The sequence below is a fragment of the Arachis ipaensis genome, chromosome B09, assembly GCF_000816755.2.
Source record: "Arachis ipaensis cultivar K30076 chromosome B09, Araip1.1, whole genome shotgun sequence".
In the NCBI taxonomy this organism is placed as follows: Eukaryota; Viridiplantae; Streptophyta; class Magnoliopsida; order Fabales; family Fabaceae; genus Arachis; species Arachis ipaensis.
In genome coordinates this window covers 23,702,333-23,712,651 of record NC_029793.2, presented here as the reverse complement: position 1 = coordinate 23,712,651, position 10,319 = coordinate 23,702,333, and positions in this window count along the sequence as shown.

Sequence of the window (10,319 nt, the reverse complement as noted above, 5' to 3'; positions counted from 1 at the left end):
CAGAAAACTTACAAATCAGGCTATGCTTCTTCTTCCAATTTCCCTGCCATCAGAGCTTCTTGGCACGGTTGCTGTTGTTCTTCGGGAGGGCTGCTGCATTAAACAGAAAAGAGTTCAATAACGACCCGGAATTATTATCCTGTACCATTAAAACTAATAAAAAGAATTCTAATTACAAATTAAAGGAATAATGAAAAAGCAATATCATATAACATGAAAGCTAATAAAAAATTATATTAATTAAAACTTTCACATTCAACGGAGGTTCTAGCTCTGTCTTCGTCGGGGAAGATTCCTCGCCGGTCTGCTTTTCAAGTTCGGGAGGGCAGCTGTAACAAACAGAAGAGAGTCCAATATAAGAACACATGGAATTGAGTTCTAGATTCAAATGATCCACAAGTAAAGCATGTAATGAACTGAAATTACCAAGTTTTAAACACGCAGTAAAACTTACACATCGACAGGTGCTTCTTATTCTGATTGCCTTTCCTGTATTTCTTCGTAGGGTTGTTGTTGCGGTTCCGGAGGCTACTGCATTAAACAAAAAAGAGTTTAATAATGACCCCAAATTATTATCCTATAACATTAAAACTAATAAAAAGAATTTTATGTGCAACTTACTTATTAATAGAAGCTTCTTGTGTTTGACTTTCGGAAGGAACATAGGTAAAGGGATATTTTATTAGCTCTTCCTTAAGAGAACTCGGAAGAGATACCGCAATAGAAAATCTAAGAAATATAAACAAGAAAGAAGTTAATGTTGAATGATTAGAATAGGTACCGTGAAACCAAAATCTGCACATTGAATAACTCACATATCCAAAGGTTGAGAACGAATTTCTTCTCGAACCTCAATGATTTGTAGTTGAGGATCAGGTGTAGTACTACTGACATTTAAACACAAATTTTGTGTGATTAATTAAACAAAAATTATTACCTAAATCTAAAAAACCAACATAAATATTTCAACTTACATAGGTAGAGTTTGTAAACCTTATTTTTTATGGATTTTCTTTCTTCTAAAAATTTTTACCGGGGTTTTCAGGGTATTTTTCCTAATAAAAAGATACCAAATTAAAATTAGCAACCAAGATTAAAAGCAGAGGTCTAGAAACACATTGATGAGTCCATATTTGATGATATATTTTGACTCAATTTGGTTAGATTCTAGCACATGAACTCACACTTAAGCACCAAAATAGCATACTTTTGTGTTTTATCCTCCAATTTGATCCTAAATATGAAAACATGCAATTTTGTGCTTAAAATGAGCAATTTAATTCCACTTTTACTCCATTTGATGCCATGACATGTTCGTTGAGTAATTTCAGGCCTTAGAGGCAAGAATGGATAGCCAAAAGTGGAAGAAAGCATGTACAAGGGAGAAAACAGGAAGAAAACAAGGAAAAGCACACACAGCGAAGTGTGCGTGCGCACAGGTCAACTTTAAGCCAAGTGTGCGTACGCACACATCTGTGTGTATGCACAGGACCCTGCACATGATTTCATTAAAGAAACACGTGCTTCGCAATTTCTGAGGCCTCTTGGCCCATTTTGGAAGGCTTGAAGGCTAAATTGAAGTGCTATAGGAAGGGGAATTCAACACAAAGAAAGGGGGCATTACTATTAGGACTTAGACTTTATTTTTCCATAGTTTTACATAGTAGGAGTAGGAGTAGTGTAGATTAGGGAGAGCTCTCTTAGGGTTTTTATGTAGTTTTCATGTAGCATTTTATAGCAAGCTTTGATTTTGGATTTTGCTTCTTAAATTTTAAGTACTCTTAATTTCCTCTTTAATTTAAGCACTTTTACTTTCATTTCCTTTTGGTTCAAGTTACTTTGTTCATAATTGCAATTTTGAGTTTCTTGAAGTTTTGATTAATGAATTTCATATCTTATGCTTTCTTTACGCTTGATTGCTTGTCTCTTGTTGATATTGTTGATAGTTAGTTATAGTTTTCTATTTTTCCTTGCAATTTTCCATGTTTTACTTTTATGCACACAAGGTGTTTGTAAAAATGCCAACTTTGAGTTTTGAGTAGATTTTCATACCTTGGCTTGGGATTTGAGTTCCTAGGATACTAGAGTCATAATGTCCGATATTTAGTGGTAATTCTTGGGGAGTTAGTTGACTCTTGTTTCCATTAAAGCTAGCCTTTTATCAACTAGTTTGGTAAGTTGGTTAGGACTTATGGATTAAGGTCAATTATGCTTGCTTGACTTATTCCTCGATGTTAGGGGTTAACTAAGTGAGATTGACTCATGATAATTACCAGAGTTGTGGTTATGATGATGATAGGATTCCTTGGATCCTCTTATTCCCAAGTCAAGGCTCTTTTACATATCTTTTCATTTTCACTAGTTTTGATCTTATCTTCTCTTTACTTGCATTAATTCCAATTTTGATAATCTCTTGGTTCTTTTATTGCTTAGATCCTTTAATTTTTTGTTCTTTGATTACAAAACCCCTTTTTGTTCCCTTAACAACCGAAGGAGAAACACTTCTAATTGCGTCCTAGGGAGAACGACCCGAGGTTGAAAGACTCTCGGTTGATATGTTTGATTTGAATTAAACTTTGATGATTGGGATTAAATTGCCGGTTTGGACTATACTCACAATGAAATTATTTTATCTAATTTTCGAACTGGTGTAATTGCTCTCGTCAAGTTTTTGGCGCCGTTGCCGGGGAGCGCAATTGATTGCTATATTTTGGTTGTTGTAAATATGTTGATAGTGTAAATATCTCACTTTTTGGTTGCTTGGTTGTTTTTGTTAATATTTGGGTGTTCATTTTTTTTCTTGTTTGTTAATGTCTTTTGCTCTTATTTTCTATTTTCTTTATGAGTTATCACCCCTGTTGCTTGGAGCTTAGTTGTGAACGTTTTGTAGGGTATGATGGATTCCGATTGGGATCGCTTCATGGAGTGGGAGAACCAATTTAGGGAGGAACCAATTGCGTATGAGCAACACTCATGGCAAACACCTCCCTCATATATACTACAACGAGACAAACCCTCCCCTATGTGAACACCAACCCCAAAGATATGAGAGATACCCCATATACAACCCTCAACCACCAAACCTTCAAATACCATACCATACACCTCCATGGAACCAAAATATCTATACACCTTGTCACCAACCATATGAACCATCACCCCCTTTTACACCACCTCAATATCCCTACCCACATGAACTACCTCTCAACTACACAACCTTTCTCCCAACCTTTGAACCTTCTCTTCCATCCAATTGTGAATTTTTCCAACCTTTGTCCCATGAACAACAAGACCTTCAAGCATTCTTTCAAGAGCAAGAAGGATTCTGAAGGAAGCAAGGGGAGTTCACGACTACCATAGCCGAAGTGGTAAATCGCTTGGCCTCATTACACTCAACCACTCAAGACATCCCCCTTGAAGAAGGTGGAGCATCAAGTAAGGAGTGTAGAGAGGAGGAGAACATGGAGTCTCAAATTGAGAAATGGAATTGAAGCTCGAGTCACAAGTAGAGAAAGGTAGAACTAGTGAACCGGAAGAGGTAAATGGAGAGTTGAAGGAGTTTGATCAAGAAGTGGATTGCATCATCAATGATTTTTTGTCCACCTTGGTCAATCCCCTCAATGATCTTGAGGAACCTTCCCCTCTTGAGTTTGAGAGAGATAGAGAAGAGCTTGAAAAGGATAGTGAGGAAGAGGTGATCACCCAAGAAGTAGAGGCGTTCATACAAGAGTCCAATAGGGTTACTCCAATCCAAGGGCAACGTGAGTGGGTGACAATATCCTCCATGAGTTTCATAGGTCCACATCAAATTGCTATCTTGGAAATGGATCATCAACTTAAGATCGTTCTTAGGGTGTTCAACAATGAAGAAAAGGGTGTTGGTTGCCAAAGGAGTTCAATGTATAAGTGGTGCAAGGCTCAATTGGGAGGATCACAAGGTTTAATTGGGTGCTTCAAAGGTGATTCAAAAGATTGTTCATCTAAGTGTAAGAGTAAGAAGCAACAAGAGGATGACCGGGAAGCTAGAATTTGGGACCCCGGAGGAGGTTTGAAGAGCAAACATGGGTGGCGACTCAAGGATGAGTGGAAGCATAAGCCACCATGACACAAGGTTCACTCAACAAGTCCAACTTGAGAACTTTAAACCAAAGTGCCAGGTGGGAGACACCCCACCAATGTAATATCCTTCTAACTCTTCTCTCTTTTAGTTTTTGCTTATTGAATTTTCTCTCTTTAGCTAGCTTAGTTTGATTGAATTCTAGGCTTAATTTAGTTGTATTTTGGTTTTTTTTAGGTAAGCTTAGTGGAATAATATGTTGTGAGCAAGAGGTGATCACCCAAGAAGTGGAGGCATACATGCAAGAGTTTACAAGAGTGACTCCAAACCAAGGGAAATTTGAGTGGGTAACAATTTCTTTCATGAGCTTCATAGGCCCATACCAATTTGCAATCTTAGAGACGGATTATCAACTTAGGGTGCTTCTTGGAGTGCTGAATGGTGAAAGATTGGGTGTTGGTTGCCAAAGAAATTCAAGGTATAAATAGTGCAAGATACAATTTGGAGGATTCCAAGGATCATTTGGGTGCTTAAAAGGTGGTTCAAGACGTTGTTCATCCAATTTTAACAATGAAGATCAACAAGAGGGCGATAGAGAAACTAAAGTATGGGATCAGAGAATTAATTTCAAAAGTCAACACTCATGGATCCTAATTACTAACTTGGAGTCTCTCAAGAGTTTGAGACAATTCATTTGGGACCCCGGAGGTCAAATCAAGAGCAAACTTAGTTGGAGATTCAAGGAGGAGTGGAAACATAAGCCGCCCTAACAAGGATCTCCTCAAAAGTCCAACTTGAGGACTTTAAACCAAAGTGCTTGGTGGGAAACACCCCACCATGGTAATATCCTTCTAACTTTCTCTCTTTTAGCCTTTGTTTCTTGAATAAAAGGTTATGTTATTTACTTTAGTTTAGTGCATTTTGATGTTTGTTAGGTAATTTTGGTGGAATAATGTGTTCTTGGGAGTTTTATGATGTTTTGGGACTTGAAAACCTATTTTGGATGTCATGTTTGATGCCTTAGAGGCATAATTTTTGTTGCAGGAACAGAGTCCTGTGCGTACGCACAGCCTCGTGCGTGCGCACAGTTCTCCCGTTTTTTTTGTCCCTATGCACATGCACACTCCCAAACACCCCTTCTGGTCACAGCACGTGCACAGCTTGTGCGTGTGTATACACCCCTTCTTTTCTCTCTATGCGTCCGCACATTATAGCACCTTTTCAAAAAAAAAAGAAAAAGAAATGAACCGAATTTAAACCAAGAAATGAATGAATTTACCTGGTATTGGCCGGGACATTTACAGACAATGTGGAGCTCGTTTGTGTCTGTAATAGAGGTTTGCTGCCCAAATTTATAGTCGGCAGTCAAAGAAAAATAAATAAATATTACTCAATAAATCTAGAGGAATTAGAAGAGGTTTTAGGAAAAGTTAGCAAACAAAGAAAAATAACTCGATATAAGAAACCGAATCTTACGTCTCGGATAAATCATTTCACGCCTCTGTCGAGTCAAAGCCATCCGGAGCAACATTTGTTTTCTGAGCTCCATCATTTCTTCTCTTTGCTCTCTTTTCTTTTAAAAACTACAACGCCTTTCTTCTTCTTTCGGCAGTGCTGACCCTTACTCGTTCACTTCTTAAAATTCATAAAACAAGTATCAATGAACCTAAAATAAAAGTATCATTTAACCTAAAATATGATTTCAGAAACTTCCTTTCAGATTCAATTTTGCTCTCTGAATCTATCAGAACAAGCTTGCTTGATTTGGTTTGTTTTTTGGCACCCCTCTCTGGTTGTTTTCTTTTCATTGTTGGTGTTTTTTCGATTTTTTTTCTCTACAACATATACAAACACATCGAATTTATACTTGAGAACAATATCACAGCTGTAATTTACTTAACAAGCACACACAAACAATTTTCAGCAAAGAAAAGCAAAACTAAACCAGATAAACATCATAAATCATAGAAATGAACTGAAAATTATCAATTCCCAAACTTACTGGTTTTCATATTTGCTTGTGCTCTCCGAATCTATCGAAACAGGCTTCTTTATTTTGCTTTCTTTTTTAACTATCTTCTGTGGTTGTTTTTTTTTTTTTTTTGGTTTTCAGATTCACTTGTGCCTTTTGAATCTGTGGGATTGCTTTTAGATTCACTTGTTGTTTCCGAATCTGTTGGAACAATCTTTTATTTTTTTACCAGTCTCTGTTGTCTTGTTCTTTTGGTCGGCGGTGTTTTCTCGGATTCAGATTCGGATTCAGATTCAGATTCGGAAAAACTGTCTTTTTCTGAAGAAGAATCCAGAAAAGTAATTTTCTTTTCTTCTTTCTTCCGCTTTCCCTTCTGTTTTCCCTTTAGAAAAACTGATTTCTTTTCCACTTTCTTTCCTTTTGTCTTTTCCTCCCTTAATTGTGCTCTTTACAAAAGTCCCTAAAACACAAGCTTATTTAGTTAGCAAAGTATTTTTGAAGCATCTGAACCAAAATTTCAGGGGAAATTTTTGTTTAATTTACTATTATATCGGTTGATTCCTTAAAAATCTGGTTGAGAATCTTCTTCTGTGTCCAGTGGGCCACCCACAGTGGCCCGAGAGTCTCACGTGCATCCAAGCGAGAAAACTTGAATTCATGGAAATATATCAGTATCAAAACAAACACACAACCATCAACAGACTGTTTTTTCCCTTTTGTCCTGTTTTCAATCCCCTTCCTCAAGAAGCTCAGGACATGAGTTGCCCAATCCCACTGTTGGGTGTTGTCTACACGAAGGACAGGCGGCTTATGGATCAAGGAGGCCATGCTTACCGTCGTGGGCGGCAAGAAGCACTTTTGAACGAAGACAACAAAAGTTCTCCAGAATTTCTGCCAGTTCTCCTCCCCTTTAACACTCATATCGAGGACAGATTTTGTCAAAGATACCAATGTAGCACATTTAAAGCCGTCAATTATCTACTTGTCTGCTTCATTCAATCTGCCATACTCAACTTTTTTAGGAAAGCGATCCTCTACAATATTTTAACCAGTCAAATAGGCTCAGTTTTATTTTCTATACACAAATAAACTAAAAAATAAAGCAAGCAATGAACCGAAATAAGCACAAGGTGGAAAGTGTATTACTGTTGTGATTTATGCCCAGCGCAGCTGCTACCTTGTCAGGTGTTATAGATATTTTCCCATAGAGAGTGTCTAGGTATCCATAATAGTCATCATAGCAAGCAATCAATTTGCTCAAGAGGCTGTGAGAGACATTTATTTTCGGGACATGTGCCAGCGCACCGAATCAGTGACTCATTGCCTTGAACACCCTCGCTATTGCCTTTGTCTGGCATCTAAGATCGTGGGTTTTCTGCAAGGTTTTGAAACAGTATGTCATGATATATTTATAATACAAAATAGAGTTTATTTGAATGAAAGGGGATAAGTATATTTAATGTATACATATGCTTACGTTATAGCGCGGCTTCTGTGTTTTTGTCACCATCATCTTTTTTATTTTTGTTGTAAGCACAAAAAAAATTGGTCAATACTTCACTCAATACACCGACAAGCACAAGCATGCATATTTTAATCAAGTGAATCAAAATGGACAAATCCATTGAACCGAACACCATTGATGTTTTGAATAAAACATGATAAACATTTAATCAGCAAGAAAAATATTTCTGCATGCAAAAAACTCAACTGAACACACTAACAATCAAGTGAATCAAAATTACCAATTCCACTGAACTGAACACCATTCATGTTCTGAATAAAACGTGATAAACATTCAGTCATCAAGAAAAATATTTCTGCATGCAAAAGAATTCAACTGAACATACTAACAATCAAGTGAATCAAAATTACCAACTCCACTGAACTGAACACCATTTATATTCTGAATAAAACGTGATAAACATTCAATCATCAAGAAAAGTATTTCTGCATGCAAAAAAACTCAATTGAACACACTAACAATCAACTGAATCAAAATTACCAACTCCACTGAATTGAACACCATTCATGTTCTGAATAAAATGTGATAAACATTCAATTATCAAGAAAAATATTTCTGCATGCAAAAGAACTCAACTGAACACTTAACAATCAAACGAATGAAAATGACTAACTCCACTAAACAGAACACCATTCATGTTTTGAATAAAACGTGATAAACATTCAATCAGCAAAAAAAGTATTTCTGCATGCAAAAGAACTCAACTGAACACACTAATAATCAAGTGAATCAAAATGACCAACTCCACTGAACTGAAAGAAAATAAGAACACATTTTCATTCCTATGCCCTAGTTACACAAAAAAAAAATGAATCAGAATAAGTCAATCTACTAAACGAAGCAACTCAATCTGGTAAACCTAAAGTGCAACTAAATAAAGAAACGCGAGATTGCAAGATTTTAAATGAACAGTAGTTTTTATCATACCTTTCGCAGTCTCTGTTCTTGTTTTCGTTTGTTTTTTCTTTTTTCTTTCGAAATCTTCTTGTGAATTTTCAGTAGAACCAGTTTCGGCAGAAAATACGAGTGAAGTTTGAGAGATTTTGAGAGAGATTCGAAGTTTTCCAATAACGGTTTCAAGGTTGAAGAAAGAACGTTGTTTCATATTCAATGCGCGAATGAATATTAACATTTCAGGAGTTTGGGGCGCGTGTATTTCACGTTTTATTTAATGAGATTAAATTTTTTTAGTATTATGCCAGCTTGGATGGACTTGGATGGAAAATTATATAAATGTGTAGTCCAACTGTAATTAAAAACAGTTAAATAATTTAATATATTTAACTATATTATTATTTAATAATTTAATTTTAACTATCACATTTACATAAAGAAAATTGCATGTAAGTCTTCACTCTAAATTAAACAATTTCAATGATTATTGAAAAGAAGAAACACATGCAGCTTGAGCTTTTATCCTTTTACAAATATATGAAGTTCATTAACCATATGTACCCAATACCCAGCTATAGCAGAAATGTAAAAGCAAAATAAATAAATAAATCAAAAGAAAAAAAATGTGGAAAAAAAAAAGACAATTACGATATATAGCATTGAAAAAAAAAATCAAAAAGGGTTGGGAAGGGTTCATTAGTTTGTGTATGAGGAAGAGAAGTGAATGAAAGTCAAATAAAAACACTAAATAATAAACCGTCATCATTAGCAACACATACATTCACCACCACCACCAGCACAGAAGAAACCGAAAAAAACCCTGACCAGAAATAGTGCTATCAATTGGGCGGCATTAGAAAGAAAGAAAACAAATCTCAAGTGCTGTGAGTGGAAGCAGCGCAGCAAAGCATGAGATTCATGAAATTCTCAACTTCCAAGTGGATGGACGGTTACAGATATATGATAATATAAAGATAATGTTTTTTTTATGTAGACAAAATTTATATATATATTTATCATGAAACTATTTATTCTATCATAAAACAACTATCCAAAAGCTTAAACACTTATAAGCTTAATTAATTACCTAAATTAAGCTATGCATTTACGCTAATTAACGAATATTTATAGAAATATATATAAAGTGTCCCTAAAAAATCCTTTTAGTAATAAAGAGAATTTAAACATACAGTAGTATTATTTTTTTTGTTGAAATAAATACGTTCCAAGTTATTTCCACGCATGTCAACTTTAGGCATAAGATAATGATAATATACAATGACAATTAATATTTTAATTAGTGTATGTAGATAATGACAAACTATATCTACTTTCAGGACTGCATTCATTTTTGTGTTTATTTTTAAAACAGGAATTGAGTTAGCCCCATGCAACTTGCTATTATTTATTTATTTATTTATTTCGCACTTCTGTGACTATAGTATACTCCATTCGCTTCGTAGAATTATCTTACCAACTGTTCATTGGATTTAAATATTTGGAATCTTAAATAAAGAATCAATAATTCAAAGGAAGCTCCTCCAGGAGCATTCGTTCTCAGAATCAGACTAAATTTAAACATATAAATAACAATGTTCATCAGTATAAATTAAACATTTGTTGGGTGAATATAATGTTCGTCACTTTTTCATATAATATACGCACTTTGCCAATTATTTAAGGAAATTATATTGTATTTTCATTTACTATTTAAATTTTTTGTGTTATCATCATGGGAAAGTATAGAGAAATAATAAGAATACTAAATAATGTGAATAATAGATATGTCAGATGTTCAATTCAATAGATATGCAGATGCTTATGTTGATTATTTTTAATTGGATGGTTATTTTTTTTATTTGATTTACTAA